General features: G+C 33.0%; 1 protein-coding gene across 19 annotated transcripts in view; it reads left to right on the top strand.

Annotated features, from left to right (window-relative positions):
* KCNJ16 (potassium inwardly rectifying channel subfamily J member 16) overlaps positions 1–20,391 on the top strand; it is a 96,310-nt gene that overhangs the window by 56,424 nt on the left and 19,495 nt on the right. For 10 of the 19 annotated variants that reach the window (XM_074224683.1, XM_074224675.1, XM_074224678.1 and 7 more), the window contains one exon: positions 3,558–3,626. The exons of 6 other annotated variants lie outside the window; for them this stretch is intronic. The gene's annotated coding sequence lies outside the window, so the exon portion shown is untranslated. Of the gene's footprint in view, positions 1–3,557; positions 3,627–5,286; positions 5,593–20,391 lie in introns of all 19 variants that reach the window. 3 more of the 19 variants (XM_074224682.1, XM_074224680.1, XM_074224684.1) reach the window with 1 other exon arrangement.

Genomic DNA, 20,391 nt, shown 5'->3' with positions numbered 1-20,391 from the left:
TCAAACATTAAATTACTATAGCCATTTACTACTGTTTCTTTTGAGCCTATCTTAATTCACAGATCCATTACTCTATTTCTTAACCAGTACCAGGCAGTTTTGATGACTGCTGATTTATAGTATAATTTTATATCTGGTAGAGCTAGGCCAATTTCCTTTACCTTTTTTTCATTGGTTCTCTTGCTGTCCTTGACCTTTTATTGCACCAGATGGAGTTTATTACTATTTTTTCCAGATTGGTAAAATAATTATTTGGTCATTTGATTTGTATGGCACTGAGTAAGTAATTTAATTTGGGTAAATTTATCATTTTTATCATATTAGTTCAACCTAACCATGAGCAATTGACATTTTTCCAGTTATTTTGATCTGATTTTATTTGGGTGAGAAGTACTTTATAATTGTGTTCATACAGTTCCTGTGTTTGTCTTGAGAGGTAGATTCCCAAGTATTTAATGTTGTCTACAGTTACTTTAAATGAATTTTTTCTTTCTATTTCTTGCTCTTGGACTTTGTTGTTTGTATATGGAAGTGATTTATGTGAGTTTATTTTAAATCCTGCTACTTTGTTGAATTTGTTAATTGTTTCAAGGAGTTTTTTAGATGATTTATTTGGGTTCTTTAGGTATCCCATCATATCATCTGCAAAGAGTAAAGGATTTGCTTCCTCATTGCCAATTCTGATTCCTTGAATTTCTTTTTCTTCTCTTACTGCTGGAGTTAAAATTTCTGACTACATTAAATAGTAATGGTGATAATGGGCATCCTTGTTCCACCTCTGATCTTATTTAAAATGCTCTGAGTTTATCCCCATTTCATATATATATATATATATATATATATATATATATATATATGTATATATATATAATATTTGTTGGTGGATTAAGATAAATACTACTTATTATTTTTAAGGAAATCATGATTTATTCCTAAACTTTCTAGTGTTTTTAATAGGAATGGATACTGTATTTTATCAAAGGCTTTTTTTAATCTATTGAGATAATCATGTGATTTCTGTTGGTTTTGCTATTGATATTTTCAATTATGTTGTGTGTTATTCTATTATTGAACCATCCCTGTCTACCTGATATAAATCCAATCTGATAATGGTGTATAATCCTAGTAATAACTTGCTATAATCTCATTGCTAAAATTTTACTTAAGATTTTTGCAACAATGTTCATTAGGGAGCTTGGTCTATAATTTTCTTCATCTGATTTGGTTCTTACTGGTTTAGGTATCAGCATCATGTTGGTGATACAAAAGGAATTTGGTAGAGCTACTATTTTTTAAAATAGTTTATGTAGAACAGGAATCAATTGGTCCTTAAATGTTTGATAGAATTCATTTGTAAATCCATCTAAACTCAGAAAATGTTTTTTAGGGAATTTATTGATGGTTTCTTCAATTTCTTCTTCTCAAATGGGGTTATTTAAGTAATTTATCTCCTCTTTTGTTAATCTGGGTAGTTTGTGTTTTTGTAAATATTCATCCATTTCATTCAGGTCATCAAAGTTATTGGCAAACAATTGGGCAAAGTAGCTCTAAATTATCTCTTTAATTTCCTCTTCATTGGTGGTTAGTTTACAGTTTTCATTTTTGATACTGGTAATTTGGTTTACTTCTTTCTTTTTTTAATCAGATTAGCCAAAGGTTTATCTATTTTATTGGCATTTTTCATAAAATCAACTCTTAGTTTTATTTATTAGATAAATGATTTTCTTGCTTTCAATTTTATTAATCTCTCCTTTGAATTTTAGGATCTCTAATCTGGTATTTAACTGAGGATCTTTAATTTGTTATTTTTCTAACTTTTATAGTTGCATCCCCAAAGTCATTGATTTCTCCTTTCTCTTTATTCATACAAGCATTTAAAAATAGAAAGTTTCCCCCCAAAACTGCTTTGGCTGCATCCCATAAATTTTGGTATGATGTCTCATCATTATTATTTTCTTGGACATAATTGTTGATTATTTCTGTGATTTGTTGTTTGATCAACTCATTATTCAAAATTGTTACTTAGTTTCCAATTAGTTTTTACTTTTCCTTTCCATGACCCTCCATTACATGTAATTTTTATTGCATCATGGTCCGGGAAGTATGCATTTATTATTTCTGCCTTTCTGCATTTGATTAAGAGGTTTTAATGTTGGGGGCAGCTAGGTGGCACAGTGGATAAAGCACCAACCCTGGATTCAGGAGTACCTGGGTTCAAATTCTGTCTCAGATACTTAATAATTACCTAGCTGTGTGTCCTTGGGCAAGCCACTTACCCCCATTTGCCTTGCAAAAAAAAAAAACAACCTAAAAAAAAGAGGTTTTAATGCCCTAGTACATGGTCAATTTTGTTATAACTACCAGATTTCAAAGTGACAATATAATATACTGCTATTTAGTAATACTGAAGGGTTTTTTTCCCTAACAAATACAAGGAATATGAACAATGAAATAGCTTGAACAAGACAGATCTTTTGTGTCAGTGATCATTCAAATTATGAAGTTTAACTATTACTGGACAATAGTCATTCAACTCAGTCATGCTACAAGAGGTGATGATTTTGTCTAGTCATTATTTCCTTTTTATGAGGAACTCTGAAAGCAAACAATAAGCAGTAAGAGCAAACACCTTTGGATTGGGAATCAAATAGGCACTACAGATAATGTGCCTGAGCACATTCTGCTAGTGGTTTCTGACTGGGGTGGAAGTATGATCTTCCACTAAGATTGACAAAAATGATATTACTCCCCTTTTCATTTTCTTCTGGTGCCTTAGAAATCTGCTGGGTTTGGGGGTGGGTGTCACTTTTAGCCAGAGGATGATATTTGTCCTCCATTTGCAAAGAGGACCATGGCATTAGAGAGGTGTTGCCATGACAAGCAAGTGAATTGGATTTGAGTGAGGGATGCTATGCCTCACTTTCTCCTCCAGAGCCATTTGGGTTCAGTGGTCAGATACAAATCAGAATAACTGTAGATGGCCCTCAATACAAGACAATCAGGTTTAAGTGACTTTACTAAGGTCACATAACCAGTCAGTATCAAGTTTCTGAGGCCATATTTGAACTTGTATCCTCCTGACCCCAGGGGTGATGCTCGATCCACTGCACCACCTAGCTGCTCTAGGGAAAACTGCCAGAGAAATTTTGTAGATGGAACAATACTTGGAAATAAATATAGGAGACAATAGAGGCAATGATATTTATTTTTTTTTTAATTTTTGCTGTGGTGCATTCCACTTAAAGAATCACTATTGTGTTGTTTCCAGGTAACTGGAAAAATCAGAAGACTATAATCTCAAGGTCCAAATTTAGGGTGGCACAAAACAAATCACATTTTGGCCATGTGGAGAAGAGGGGATGTCCTTGAAGAGCTGATAGGATTTTTTCTCTAAGCCTAACTTTTTTTATGCTATGCTTAAAAATAGTTATTCCTTTTTTGTTAATTAGTAGAGATATAGAAAATAATGGTAATGAATGATAATGGATAATATTAACTAACATTTATATAAATCTTTAAGACTTGAATTGTACTTTATTTTATTTTTATCTTCACAGCAACCATATTACAGATGAAGAAACAGAGGCTGAGAGCAGTTAAGTGACTCACTCAGGGTCACACAGCTAGTAAGTGTCCAAGGGAGGATATGAACACACAATTTCCAAACTCCAACTCTAACATTCTAGGACTGCACAAACTGGAAAGGAAAAAAAATAGAACTGAATGATCCCAGTGAACCTCAAGACTGTTGAGGAATGATTACAGATTCTAAACAGATGTCTATTTTTCTAAAACCCCTCATTTGTAAAATGAAGTTTGGAGAAGATGGCTTCTAAGGTCTTTTCCAGACCTATATAGTCATTCTAGGAAAGAAAAGAACAAGAGACTATTTGACAAAAGTGAAGGTTTGTGCCCTGATGGTAATGAAGTTTCCTAATTACCACTGATCTCTTTAGTTGAGAGGCCAGAAGGATATGTCATACAGTAAAAATCTTATATACGTGGAAAGTTCACATAACTGGAATTTTTCACCACTTAACTCAGGAGAGAAAGAGGAAACTAAAAATTAAAAAAAAAACCCAAAAACATTATACCAGAGATATAATTACAAGGAAAACAGACCAATATAGCTCAATCTCTTATACTTTCTACAGTTATACCTACAAATAAATAATCATCATTCATGACCTGCATAATTACACTAATTTCCTGTAAGATTCTAATCAGTATATATGATTACACTTATTTATCCATTTATGCAATTGCAATTTATGACATACCTCTGATATGAGAACACTGTACAATACAGTATAGACATTTTTTTCTATTCATACCTCAGATTTTAATGGTGTCATGAACTCCAAGTGGAAAAGCATCTCTCTACCTGCATAGATCAGCAATTGTTCAGCAACATAGAGACTTTCAAGACTGCCTAGGAGAATGCAGAGGTTATTTGATTTTCTCAAGGTCTCTGAGCTAGAATTTTAAAAGCAGGACTTGAATCTTGGTCTTCTGACTTCGAGATTCACCTCTCTACTAAGCCCCACTACTTCTTAAATTAGAAGGAAACCACATGAAAAAATAAAATAGATTATCTCTGTCCTCAAGATGTTGACAATCTCTTTGAAAAATAAATAACATAAATGTTTCTGACATTTAAATAATGATGTATGAAACATCAAATGAATAGCATAGACAATAAATTAAATGAGAATAATGAGGGAACCCAAATGAAGTGACTTTCTTTTGAAAGGAAATAAATGGTGTTAGGCAATAGACTGTTTTCTTTTGAAATGCAAAATAAAGATAATATTTAAGTAGATAATCAATTGGACTGTCTACGAACACCATGTCTGTAATAGAGGTGAATAAATGATATCATTTGTATAGTGTTTCAAGGTATGCAAAGTGCTTGACAAGTATTAATTGATTTTATGTTCATAGAAACCCTATGAGATAAATATTATTTATATTTTATAGATGAAGAAACTGAGGTAAGAAACAATTAAGTGACTTGCTCAATGTCATAGAACTAGTAAATGCCTGAACCAGCATTTCAACTTAGAAAACCTATACTCTATTCACAGCAGTATGTGACTTCCCCCCACCCTCCTGCCATGAGGTTCAGCACAATATTTTTTTTTATAAAACAAGGGAATGATTTTATTAAATGATGGCAAGTGAATGACTATTGAATCAGACAAAAGTCATCAATGTTGATAAGAAAAAAATATTTACTCTTTCTATTCATTCTTTATTGTTTGTTTGTTTGTTTGTGGATGCCAGCCTTGGCAAGGCTGACTTCTCCATGTAGGCATGGTAACTGGGAAAATAAAGTGCCAATTCACCAAAGTGAAGCTGAGAACCCAGTTGCCTTTGTCTGAGCTCAGCGGTATTCAGAAAGCGAGAGAGGAGTTGGATTCTCCTGAGTACATAGCCATTTCCATCTCTATGACCAAAACGCTGCTAGCTTCAAAAGGAATAAATATAGTGATCAGAGGAGTGAAACATATTAGGACCACATAGCCTGAAAGGTATGCAGGATGAAAAATAAAGCACTTATAGACCTGAACCTCATTTGCTGAAATGCAGGTAAGCACATTTGATTGTCTGTAAAGGGACTGGACTAATTGAAAGCAAGGTGCTAAACTGTTTCTCTTCTTAACACCTGCTAATCAAACACTGCCCCCCCACCATTTTGAATCTTTAAAGTATTATTCCTATGTTTAATAATACAATATATCTTACTGTACTACCTACCTATAGATTGATGTAGGGTGATGATTAAAAAAAATTACAAGTTCCATTTATATAGTAGTTAAAGGCTAAAAAAAAGAAATTTATTGAAACAATTGAATGTTACTTTAAAAGTGTTACGTCATGAAAGAGTTTGAGTATTTAATTTACTATAAGAAGTCATTCATGACTCTACATATCTTCATCATTTTCCCACTATATCATATAGAGTAAAATCATACTGGGATAGAGAAAACAGACATTTTAAAAAGGCAAGTATTTCTTTGAAAATAAAGATCTAGACTGAAATAACAAAAGTTCTTGAAAATAACTATTAGGAGATAATAACAATAATAATAAAAATTAAAATATTATTTACATAACATTTACTTAATGCTAGTGCACTTAACAATTCTTACCTCCTCTTATCTTCACAACAACCCTAGGAGACAGATGTCATTCTCATTTCTATTTTAAGATGAGAAAGCTGAGGCAAGCTAAGGTTAAGTGATTTATCCAAGATCAAACAATAAATGTCTATGGTTGGATTTGAGCTTATGTCTTCATTACTCCAGATCCATTCACTCAAGTATGTTCCAGATGTAAAAATTCTGTGTCTCAGTTCTGTTTAGTATTCTTATTTCACTATTCATATTTTTCTAGTTATTTTTCATGACTTTTTTCCTGGGAAATGTAGATCCCAATATTAGGGGACATAGCATTTGTTAGTAATCTTATCACAGAGGAGGCAAGCATTAATAGCTTATATAGGCATAATACTGCAAAACTGCAAAGCTTTTATAGATGATTCAGTTTGGTTCTGACAACAGTCATTTGAAATGGATAACCCAATGAGTACTACCTCAATTTTTCTTAACGAGGAGACTGGGGCTGAGTAAGGAGGTAAATCATCCTAGATAACCCAAGTTAAACAACTTGAACCCAGATTTTCTAATTTTAAATCTAGTATCCTTTTCAAAATGTCCTTTCCAACCCTTTTAAAGATTGAAGTAAGAAAATCCATCTACCTGGAAGTACCAAGAGAGATAAAACAGAATAAGGATGAGGCTAATGATAATCTGATCTCTTATTTGCACTCTAAAGTTTGATACCCCAAAGAATTTACACATTAATTATAAATATTGTCCACAAATTAATTCTGAGCTAGGAGGCAGACATTGAACATGATTTTAGAGATAGTAACACAGAGAGAAAATACTTACCTAAAGTAATATAGATTATAGAATTAGATATGAGTGAATTAACAGTATTGAAAAAAATTCTAAATTCCCTGCCTTCCGAATAATTTTTTTCCACTATAAAACTCGGTCATGCTTTGCAGTAACCTAAGGAGGTAGGTTCTATTTATCATCAAACATATCAAAAAATAATTCATGTAGTTTTTCATAGTTTTATCATAATATACTGAAAGATGTCAAAAGATTCTGTTTAAATTCTTGTTTAATATTTCCTCATCTCTAAAAGTAAATGATATGACTAGATAATGTCAAAAGTCATTCCAGATTTAAAAGCCTTCATATATCTGTATATTATCAGGATTCTGAAATTTCTAGATTCTACATTCACCTATAATCAAGAAAAAAATTAAAAATATTATACGTCATTGTAGCTATATTATTCTGATAAACCTTTGAGTGATTATTGTTGATATATGAAGTGTTCTTATTCATGTTGCTAATTCCATGTAGTAAATCTTAAATTTAAGATTAGAGTAAAAATGATATATGCAAATTCAGGATAAAATTAATGATTTTTAGGAATAGATCTTAGAGATATCACCCTTTGCAACAATCTCCCACTACAGGAATTTTGAAGATGATTTAGTCATCTCCAGGCTAAACATAATCAGTGTGTTTAACTTTTTCTCATATGATAGTATTTCCAAATCCCTTATCATCCTGATTAATCTTCTTTGGATGTTTTCTAGAGTATCCTCATAAAATGCCGTATCCAGAACAGAGAATAATACTTCAGTTGTGTTCACGGAACACAACAGGCCTCTGATTTCATTAATTTTTTCACCAGCTGCCTCACACTGTTTGTTGCCTCAATTAGTGGTCAACAAAAAGCTCTACATCTGTTTCACATAAACTATTACCTTTACATCTCCCCCATTCTCTACTAATGCACTTGATTTTTTTAAATTTAAAGGCAAAATTTTATACTTTGTTTTGCTTTATCTTTCTTTTGGTGGTATTTCAACTCTGTTGAAAATACTTGGGTCGACTAGGTGGTGTAGTGGATAAAGCACCGGCCTTGGAGTCAGGAGTACCTGGGTTCAAATCTGGTCTCAGACATTTAATAATTACCTAGCTGTGTGGCATTGGGCAAGCCACTTAATCCCATTTGCCTTGCAAAAAAATCCTTAACTTTGATTTTGGCATTTATTCAATTCTCCTACCTAAAGAGATTTTTCACCTTCCCTTTTCACTACAATCTCTCCTTCCAATTTAATGTCTCCTGAAAGCACGACCAGGATTGGGTTCCTTTTCCTGCCAGTGCTCTTCTTTTTCAGGAAGTGCTATAGTAACTTAGAAAATATAACTTATAGTGTCCTAACATTGATTAAGGGATCTAAGAGTCACTGACCTCTTAAACTCACAATTTTTTTCCAATTAAATAACGTCCTTCTCAGGATAACTCTTTGGTCAGCAATGTTCAGAAAAAGAAGCATAAGATAGGATCATAAAAACTTAACCCAGAACTACTGAGATAATTAGCTGTTACAGTAGTTAGACATTTTTCCAAATCTCTCTCTCTCTCTGTCTTCCCATATGTGTATATATACATATATATTAGACATAAATATTAAAACATTATATGAATGCCAGGAATCATATTATCACTATTTTTATTATAATTACAATTATTATCATCATGATCATCATTATTATCATTATTCTCAAAACATACTAAACAGAATTCATTCCTTATGATTTAGGAAAAGTTGGTAATGATCTTAATTTTATGCTATATAAAGAGAGCATTCTTCCCAAATAGGGTCAGCTTTATATCAAAGAGATAACCAATAGAGCAGAGATTCTTAACTTCAAAGGATCTGGGTGTATATGTGTATATGTATTTATGTAGACTTTAACAAATCTAGCATGGAGGAGTAATAATTATTTTCACTAATCCTTGTTTTTCTTTGTAATACTTTGTATTTTATTTTATGCATTTAAAAACATTACTCTGAGAAGAGATCCTTACCAGACTACCAAAGATTTTCATGATGTAAAAAAGGTTAAGAACCCTTGTCTTAAAAGAGTTACCATTAACTATAACAAGTTTCTTTATATTGGGTATGATAAAAGGACTTCACTAAGTTTAAATTTATTTAAATTCATTAAAATTTATTAAATTGATAAAATTATTTGTAAAATAAAATCTCAAATGAGATCATGAACAATTGGACATAATTCAAAAGACTGAACAACAACAGGACTTCTTTTTGCTATTGCCTAAGAATTCTAAAGAATGTAACATGGGAGAGTAGTTTTGCAGAGTAACCATAATTATCCTCTTACATTTGTAGAGTTCCAAATGCATAATATTACTTATCTTTTTCTCTACTCTTCCTTATTATTCTCTTGATTTTTCTGTTTATTCCCTATCTACATAGGATCTTTTCTAAGATCCCTATTCACTTAGAATATTTTCCTTTCTCGGCTATTTCCTGGGGAATTTCTTCACTTTCTCCTCTATCAGAGTAGACATAGTAAAACTTTGAAAGAAAAAAAAATGCAATTCTATTAAAAAGAAAACCAGCAGAACAGATGCATAGGTGGATCATTGCAACAGGTCCCCTGGGGTTCATATTCCTAGCATCTGTATAAGAACTAACAATCCCTGGTGATTCTCCATGAGAATTGTTAACAGACATGGAAAAACTGCCTGTTTGGGCTCTTGGAAAATCTGCTTTTAAGTCTGTGTTATATTCCCTCTTGTTTTGAAATTAGCATTTGTCAAGGTATTTACAACTTTCTCCTTATCCACTTTTGTCAGCCCCCCTCTCCTGATCAAGGGTACCTCTAGGTATTTAATTCAGATGTATTTAAAACTTTGAAGTTACACTCAGCTCTTCATTTTTCCTTGCTACTTCCAGTGAGTTCCTAGTATTTATTCATTCTGTCTCAACTACATCTCTCACATTTATCTCTCTCCTTATTCATAAAGTCACTATCCTAGTTCAAATCTCATAACCTTTTTTCTTCACTATTAGAATTGCCTTCCATTTTTCTCTCTCTCATTCCTGACTCTCTGACCCACCTTCCAAACTCCTGCCAAGGTGATAGTGCTAAAATGCTGTCACTCCCTTGCTCAAGAACCTTCAATGGGTCCCTATTGCCCCTAGCATCAGATACAAATTCCTCTCCTCATTATTTAGTCTTTCACAACCTGTTCGCAACCTAAATTTGCAGATTGATTACTCTCTTTCATGTATAGCATTCTACTTACATGTGCAATACTACAGTAAAACCAAACTAATATTCTTTTCTTTGAACACATCATTCCACTTTGCCTCTTCTTTTTAACAATGCACTTTCTTAAAATCAATACCCCTTTTCAAAACTGATCTCAAATACTATCTCCTCTATGAAACATTTCTTTATCCTCACCTCTCAGCAATGGCTCCTTCAAAATTACTTTATATTTAATTTGCCTATATTTTGTTTTATTTACACATATAAACATACATAAGTATGTATATATATAAATACACATATATGTATGTGTATATATATATATAATATACATATACATATATATATATATATATATATATATATATTACTTTTCCTAAAACAGGGCAACTCCTATATAACAGGAATTGTTTATTTTTGTCTTTCAGCTAGAGTCTATTTTATTTCTTGACACATAGTAAGTACTTAATAAATGGTTACAAATTGACTAACATATGCAGCACCTTAACAAAATTCTCTCATTGATCACTTTGGTTAGCAATATTTCATGATATTCCAGTCATTGGTTTAACCTTGCTTCCTATATTTTTTACTTGATCTAGTAGCCAGATTTAATGATGTTTGAGATGACTCCTCTGTATAAATAATATTATCAGTGAAATAACTTCATAAGCACAAAAGCACCTTCCCCACCCCAGAATATCCTAGGATGTGATAATAATGATAATTAATAAAAGCATTAAATTCTTTAAACTTGTAGGGACTTTTTCATCTGGACATCTCAAAGGAAAGATGGAAATTCTTTCCTTCCTGTCCCAGCCTGAGTTTTCTTTTCATCTTCAGTTTAATCTAAAAAACAGATCCTCCTTAGTCATCTGCCTATGGCATGATTTTCCCCTTCAATATTGATGTGAAGATTTCACTATAGTAATGTGCTTTTTGTTTTGTTCTCTCTTCTCTACTCCAGTGATAGCCCCTCCCCAAGTTCAATTTATGATTTTTCTCTGAGATGATCAAGTCCTATCCAATTTTCTTCTGCCTTCTTTGATAAAAATGGGGTTAGTATTTTGCAAGATGTTTCCTAAACGGGGGGGGGGGGAGTAGAGGAGAGAAGTAAAATGAATTCTGAGCCTCTAACTAACAAATTTGGATCCTGACTATTCAAAAAGGCATCCTTCCCCCAAAATAATTTAAAATTAAGCTGTCTATGCTTTATTTGCTTCTTTTCTTGTTTGGATTTCATGTTTGATTCTGATTCTGCAATAGCTGTCAAGCCTCTACTCACTTGGATGATTAATTCCCAGAATTTTTTTCCAAGATCTGTGTGACCTGAAGTGTTATCCTTTCTTCTTTCCTCAGGATGCCCTGTGACATCATCGGGCACTCAATTGTTTTCCTCCTTGTGTTGTTATGATCCTGGTTCCTTTCCAAATGGTTTTGAAAGACACTAAAGCTGGAGAGCTAGATTGTGTCTGCAAACTCACTAGTAGAAATGTAAATTTTCCCAGAAGCTCCTTCATGAGATTCCATTATCTCATTTACTCATGTGGGCTGCATTTGCTGCTGCTATGCATTCTGCCTTCTGTTATTTTCCTATACTGTAATCCTAATTTAGGTTGCTTTGAGCTTCTATTAACTTTAAGTAGTCATTTATGTATGCAGGTTTCTTGCTTAGAGTTTGCAAAGAAGGTGGTTGCTTAAGAGGTTTAAGGCTAGGAGGAAGTTTATCTTCCCTATGCCTGACCTACCCCCAACCCCACCCTCAAACAAACACAAATACTCATCCTACTACCTGACTTATGACTTGCTGTATCTAAATTTATATGGTTCAAGTTATATCCTTTCACTTTCATCTAAATAGAGCATCAACTCAACATTACTATAGTAGTTATTGTCCTTAAAGAGTGACACATTTGCTTCATCAGTCATTTATATTAGTGCTAGCTAATTTCATATCTAATCCTTTAGCAGATATTTTTAGAAGGGGAAAGAAAAATTGGGTTCTGGAGAGATGACAAAAGAGTGTGCCACAAAAGTAAAAACAGTGTTCCCAGAAAAGGAAGCAGAAGTTATCAAAAGCAAACTGTAAAAATTTCACAATTTTCTTCCAAGTAGCCACCAAAATTGATAGTGTGAATCAACTCATTTATCTTACTTGGACATAGTAATCCATGGCTATGATTATTGGAATATATATACATATATAATATGTATACATTTATATATACATATGCATGTATATTTTAATGTGTGTGCATGTGTGTATATATTCATGTGGGCATATATATATGTGCATATATATATACATAAATATATATGCATCCTGACAAGTGAAAAAAATGCATTTTTTCCATAAAGAGTTTCAGTGATCAGAACTATAAAGTTCCTTAAAGAATTAAATGTGCAATAGCAGTTGGCTTTACCCTTCTCTTGAAGGCATATAATTTGAGGAATGAAAATAAGGTGGTCTCAAGACATCTGGCTTTGAGAATTTTGAAGAATTTCTTCATCTTTACTGTGGATGTATGATATAACTGGATGGAGAAAGAGGAAACTACCCAGAAATATCTTGTACATCAGATCGTGGGTCATGTACTGAGATGTAGAAATGACCTCAGGAGTTATTTAGTCTAGCCTCCCTCATTTTATAGATGAAAAAACAAACAAACAAACAAAACAAGGTACAAAAAGACCTTGTCCTCATGCAGTCTTTGTCAGCTTCTGTCACTCCAATCCAGTGGTCTTTCTATCATTTCTCACAGAAACAAGAAGAGAAGGAATGATTTTAAATGGTTTTGCAATTAGTTTTATATTAATGAGAATGTTATTTTCATCTTTTACTGTTCATAGTAAATTTTTCCACCAGGATTTCTAATTTATATGTTTTTCTTCAGGCTCATCAATTAAATTATTCATGAATCATTCTTTAGAAATATCTATCCTATTTCAATGCTTAATGGATGTGAAATGGAACTTTTACACTACAGAAATACTCTTACTCCATTTTTCTCTTGCAGTTAAGGACTATTTTATTGCTATTGGTTAAGGTCATAAAGTCCATCTTTGCCAGCAAAATGCTGCACATTACTCATCAAAGAATCTTTAAAAGATGTTGAGAATCACTGTCTTTTAGTCTTGCATTGAAAACCTTCTAAAAATGCTTTCCATTTGGGAATACACAATACATTTAGTTATCTCCATCCCTTATTTTCCTCCATATAAACATTAGATTTTTGACTTAAGAGTTCAACCTTGACAACAATTAAAAAAAAACAACTGACTGATATTTCCTTAAAATGTAGAATATATTTCTAGATCAACTACCCTGCTCAGAGAATACATTCATTTTTATAATGACATGATTTAAACTTAGGTAAACCTGCTTCCCCCTTCCTGGTTGAGATATAATATTCAAAACCAAGTGGAAATTGTTTTAAAAACCTCTTTGAAACAAAAAAGAATGCAGTTATTCAGATAGCATAGATATATTTCTTCAATACCATAGAAAATCAAGAGTTGATGATATAAGTAGGAAAATGAACTACCTGCTTTAACTGAAATGATAGGGAAATGGGTTCCTTGCATTTTGCTACAGGACATTTTCGAATTACTATCAAATTATTCATTTTTGGCATTCATCCTTCACTAAATGCTTACTGTATACAGAGCACACACTAGATAGCTACATGGTACAGTGGATAGAGAACTAGACTTGGAATCAGGAAGATTCATCTTTATGCACTTTAATCCAGTCTCAGATACTTACTGACTTTGTGACCCTGGGCAAGGCATTTAACCATTAACCCTGTCTGCCTCAGTTCCTCTTCTATAAAAAGAACTAGAAGGGAAAATGGCAAGGAAAATCCAGGAAAATCCAAAATAGGGTTACAGAAATTTAGACATAACTGAACAAGATATATATGTGTGTGTGTGTGTGTGTGTGTGTGTGTGTGTGTGTATGTCATATGTTAATCTTACCATTCAGATTTCCAAAGTGATTAATAAAATTATTTAGATTCCCTGATTTGAATTTATGGACCCCCATGAGGCTCAAATAAAAATAATGATCTTTACATTTTTAAATTGAGTGAATACTACAGCCTGATTCTGTATTGATATTTATTTTGATTGCCTTATTACAATCTTTTAATAACAATGAATTAAATAAGTAATGAAGCAAACTATCTTAGAAATTAAACTTTAAAATTTAAACTGATAATATTTTGATTAGGAAAAAACCAACAACTATATAACAGGGACAATAGCTATTTATTTGTGCCCTCCCCTTTTAGATCCTTATGAGGTCTTGTTCCTTAATTTTTATTTTAAATATGGTTATAGTTCATGTATATGTTGTCATTCTTACTCTATTTTCCTCATTTTGTATCTTTTCACTGGTGTCTTTCCATGACTATTTGTCTTCTTTATAGCTGTCATTTTAATAATAACCTTAATGGGGTGGCTAAGTGGCACAATGGATAGAGCACCAGCCCTGGAGTCAGGAGTACCTGAGTTCAAATCTGTCCTCAGACACTTAATAATTACCTAGCTGTGTGGCCTGGGCAAAACACTTAACCCCATTGCCTTGCAAAAACCTAAAAAAAGTAATAATAACCTTAAAATATTGTCCTAGCAATGAGACAACTGGGCCAAATGATATAACTTTTATGACTGTATACTGACAGATCACTTTTAAAAGCTTTCAAAGCCAATCCTCACCTCCCCCAAAGAATGTTTATTTGCAGCCCAGTCAACAATTAGTTTTATTCATTTTGGTGAGCTTTGTCAATTTTATTAGTATAAAGTGGTATTGTAAAGTTGTTTTGATTTGCATTTCTTATATTACAGCAAAAAAGAAAGTTCTCTGTGGGTGGGTGATAAGAGTCTTTATTCCCCTCTTCAAAAAACATCACTGGTATTTGCATTATTTAAAGCCAAATTTTTAAAAAGAAATCTTGTAATTTGCATTTCCAATAATGGTATTCATCAGCTATGAAACTTAAAACATTGAGCTTCTGAAAGAATGATTCATTCTCCTGAAGCTATACAGCAAGGAACAAAAGTTTACCTGATAGTAGAAAAGAAATGGATTTAGTTGAAAGCATGGAGAAGTGTCAATTAAATATAGTGATTAGTGTCAGCTACCAATTCTTCTATTATCTGTTTGAAGCAGCAGGGCTTTCAAAACTCTAGCTTGTAAGACACTAGAAGTTATTAGAAGTATAAATGAACACTATAGGAAATGCAGTAGTTTGAAGTATTATATTGAGGTACTATCTTCCACTGAATCTGAAGTTCTTTTGCATGTCTTTTCTTTAGGATACATGTATTCACCCACAGCCCAAAGGGAGCCTAGAAAGAAAGACAGCTGGAGCTATTTTATTTTCAAGTTGAATTCTCAGCTTTCATGTTGAATAAATCGAATCATTTAAACATAGTGGAGAGGGAACCTAAGGAAAATTGTTGAACTTGGGCACTGCACCAGTCCTGCCTAAGTATCCTTCCTTAGAATAAATGTCTTCAAAAATTAAAAAAAAATTCAAAAATTGTATTTTGTATAGTTTCAAGCATATAGAATAGAAGAACTTAATCAAACTTGCAAACAGTTCTAACTAAAAATGGTGTCTTCAGAGGGAAAGGAATCACATTTTTTTTGCAATTTTATGCATTACAAAACAAAAAAATCAGAAGTCAAGGTTTGTATGTTATGCTTAAAGTAGGGGGGGTTGTTTGTTTTTAAACGAACAATGAAGTTAGGTAACGGGAATATCACAAACAAATAAATAAGGAATCAAGCAAATGTTGGGGCATATTCAAGGCCTATCGAAATACTTTCAGCATTGTGAGGTGTTTGTCTTATACATTTGAAATTTGCCCCTAGTGCCTGATTTACTCAGAAATCTTCCTCATTTTTTTAAGTGAACACTTAAATGAGGGATGGGGAGTGGGAAGAGGGGGATGAGAAATACTCAAATCAAGAAAAGCTGAAGGGCTTCTGAACTTTTTTCATTTCTAACTACTTCTTTAGATGACAAAATCAACTAGTAATTCAACCTGATTGGGTGGACATATACATAACATTCTTGACTATTACTTGGGAAAAATACTAAAACTGAGTAATGGAGAAACTTTGACCATGGTGATCTTAAGACACAGCAATAATACAGACAACAATCTTTCTTGGAGGTTTAGAAATCATCCTCCTGTCTGAATTCATGTCCTTGGCTGCTTGAGATTATAATGAAGCACTTCTTACCCAATATGGAATAGCAGGACAGAGAGCATAAAATAAAAGAATACAATGATTGAATTGACAATTGACAAATCTTTAAAATCTAAATGTATACGTAGGAGTTTCATTTTTAATTCAGAATGTAGTCACTTCGAAAGTATACACTGTTGAGTTTTGTGATTGCTTCCTGGTGGCATATGTTTTTGTTTTTCTTTTTTAAATCACACCAAAAAATACAGAAAGATAAATAAAGCTTAGGCAAGAGGGATAATGATAGCAATGTGGATATTTAAAGGGGGGGGATTCCATAAATATATAGCTTTTCTCTTCCTTTCCAATATTATTATAAAAATTAAGATTGAGGAAATATTCTTCTAAATAATCATGGAAGTTTTAAGTCAGAATAAAAGCAAAAACATTTTAATTATTGAAGATAAAGTTTGGATAATAGGGAGGACCTGGTGATAGGACAAGGAAGCATTTTGAGTCTAATTCTAACCCTGCTTTCTATCTCCCTGATGTTAATAAATGTTTTCATGGTTTCTTCAATAACTCACCAGTGGCCAAATCCACCCCACCCCCTCTCTACTCTCTGCTTTTATCCCACTCCCCATTGGTTTTTACTTGGGTCTGGTTTTACTTAGATGAATTAAATGTCACTACATTTGTTTCTGCGAGTTGTTCCAGGGCAGACTGAAGCACTGATGCCTGACTTTACAAGTCTGTAAGATCGTCTGCTACCCTTTGCTATTTATAGTCCTGTTTTAAAGGTTCTAATGAATACTTTTAATATTGATAGTTGATCTAGTCTTTCTTTTTGAGGCTCAGCATTGGCAATTCTCAAAGTATTATGTGCCAAAAATAGTTCCAGTTTCTGCTATATTTTATTTCTAGGTTGTAGAATGTTTAGGTATTTTATGTATTTTTATTTTTATGTATTTTTTATTGTTTATGTATTTAATTTTTATGGGTCTATCAAACATCAATTAGAAAAAACAGTAAAAACCACATAAAGATGCACTGAGATTTCTAAGGTGTCCACTACACCAACTTTGGTGATACTCACCTGTAATCCCTGTTGCTAGAGGTGGATGTTAAAGTTGGTAGATCACCTGAGTTCTGAAGTTCTGTGCTGATCTACATTTATACAAATTCAAACTTGATTACACAATTATATTGTGAATTATAATTATATATTTTAATTGACAAATAATAACAGGTATGGTGCTCTAGTCATTGTGCCACCTAACTGCCTTTAATTTATGTCTTTCTCAGTCACCCAGAAGGCTGCCAAATTTCAGGCTCAAAACTCAAGATAAAACAGTTAAGTTTACATTGCATTTAGCATCATAATTATCTTAAACCTAGACAGTTAATGAACAAATCTAGACACGATTTTTAGCATTTTCTGATTTCCAAAATGTAAAAACTCACAATGAAAATTTAAAATTTGTCTCATGGAAGCCTGTATAAACTGATTCTAGAACACTCCCATTACCAATATAATGAATGAGGTAGGAAATGTAGCAGGTTAAAACTTCTGTACTAATCAGAAATGGGAATAATCTCATAAATAGTTAAACCTTGCATTTCCAGTATGGGTGAGATGGGGACCAGATTCAAATAAAACAACAAACAACAGCAAACAACAATAAACAAACTAGTGTAAAACGATGACCACTGTGGTAATTTCAGTCATGTCTTATTTTTTGTGTATGCATTTGGGATTTTCTTGGGAAAGATAATAGAGTGGTTTTTGCCATTTTATTTTCCAGTTCATAGTACAGATAAAGCATTTAGGGCTTATTAAGTGACTTGCCCAGGGTCACAGCTAGTTAAGTGTCTGATGCCTGAAGTTAAACTTAAACTCAGGAAGATTAGTGTTCCTGACTCCAGGTCTGGCACTCTGCACATCCAGATGAGCATCTGACCATCCATTCAAAATTCAGTTCTAATAGATGGAGGGAAAGAGGGAGGTGGGGGAGAGATACAGACAGATAGGGAAGCATCAAAACAAAAAGGGAGAAACAGACAGAAATAAAAAGACAGAGACAGACAGAGAGAGAGAGAGAGAGAGAGAGAGAGAGAGAGAGAGAGAGAGAGCGAGCGATATCTGGCAATTAAGGTAATCAAGTGCAAGTAAACTATGCTGTCACTGAAGGGATAAATGCATTTTGGGAAGATGATGTACATTGGGTTCTTGGTGTTAAATTTGTACTTAAGTATTTTTTCTCTCATGGCATTTGTTCATCATTTAAAGAGCAGATATTAACTTAGTTCAGAAAGATACATTTATAAGAACTCCTATGGTAGTGGATAGCTACATGACCATCATTATCATTCAATTAAATTTAATAGACATCTGATAAAATGCCTAATATGTATGAGAGACAGCCTTGTACTAAGGAAGATTATGGTTTGTGCTGCCTCATATACATCATAGCTGTGTGTCTGTAGGCAAGTCATTCAACAACTCAGTGTCCTTAGACCACTCTTCAAAATCAAAAATTAAATAGAATTTATTAATGTGCATCCATTGAAGAATGGCAAAATTACAAGTTCATACAGTCCCAGCCCCCCAAAAAACAGCAAAAAAAAATCCAAAAGCATCTTCCTCCAAAGTCTATTTAGAAAACATCCATAATAATATAATCACTTACATCTGCATTGCAATTTAACTGAACTAAACACATGCCTATTCTTGACATGACATGCATAATGCTTTGAGAGTGTCAGGCCTAAAGAAAGGAAGACTTAGTTTCCAGAGTTTAAATCAGGACTCAGGTAATTATTAGTAGCATGACCATGTCCAAGTCATGTAACCCTGTTTTCCTCAGTTCCTCCCCTACAAACCATGGAGAAGAAAATGGCCAATCATTTTGATATCTTTGCCAGGAAAAAACCCAAATTATATTTCATCCTCACAAAAACCTTGTGAGGGAGGAAAGTTAATATAATTCTAATTTATAGGTAGCAAAGTGACTTGCCCATCACACTATAAGTCATTTTCAGTGCTTGATATTAGAATTTAGGTCCAATGGTCTAGTCCTGCTCTATTTCCACTTGAACATTTTTGCAACACACATTGCAAAAATCTGCAAACAAAAACAGGGGACATTGAGACCTATTATCTTTTAGCAATATTCCTTTTGTTGAGCAGGGGTAGGGCTAAACATGTTATTTTATTGGTATAGGAAATTCCCAGCACTTCTTCAACTTTTGTGGATCCTCACTATTTGAATCACACAGCTAGCATTTGCAAGGGCAAAACTTTAATTTTGAGTCTTTAGGAAAGCATTTTAAAAATAATTCTTCGAGAGTACAAAGTTTAGATGTTTTAATTTTTTTTGAGATAATCAGGGTTAGTGATTTATCCAGGGTCACATAACTAGTAGATTTTTTGAAATCCAATTATGAATTCAAGTCCCCCTGACCCCAGGGCCAGTGCTTTATCCATGTCACCACCTAACTGCCCCTGATATTTTACTTTTCATACTTGTGGAGACTATGGCTCAAACTGAAGTTTCCTAACTGTTTATATAAAAAAAATGCTCTTTTTCACTAAAAGTTAACCCTACAATAAAACCTGTGAAATTAGTAGGTATTTTCTCTATCTTTACAGATGCAGGAATTAAAATAGAAATGTAACCAAGTTTGCATGTGGTATGCAGGATGTGTCTATCTTACTGTTACTTGTCAATTACCTCATTAATTATCTCTAGATTGACAAGTAATCTGGTTTCTTCCATAGTTGACTCTGTCTGTCTGTCTGTCTCTGTCTCTGTCTCTGTCTGTCTCTCTGTCTCTCTCTGTCTCTGTCTCTGTCTCTCTGTCTGTCTCTCTGTCTCTCTCTCTCTCTCTCTCTCTCTCTGTCTCTCTCACTTCTAGAGTTCATACTACTCAGATCTTTAGTTTTTTCCTGCTGATGAACTCTTTAGAAATTATCCTATTTTTTAGAAGGTTATTAGGTAAATGGTT

Source organism: Macrotis lagotis, chromosome 2 (genome assembly GCF_037893015.1).
Source record: "Macrotis lagotis isolate mMagLag1 chromosome 2, bilby.v1.9.chrom.fasta, whole genome shotgun sequence".
Classification (NCBI taxonomy): domain Eukaryota; kingdom Metazoa; phylum Chordata; class Mammalia; order Peramelemorphia; family Peramelidae; genus Macrotis; species Macrotis lagotis.
This window is presented reverse-complemented; position numbering and strand designations above follow the sequence as displayed.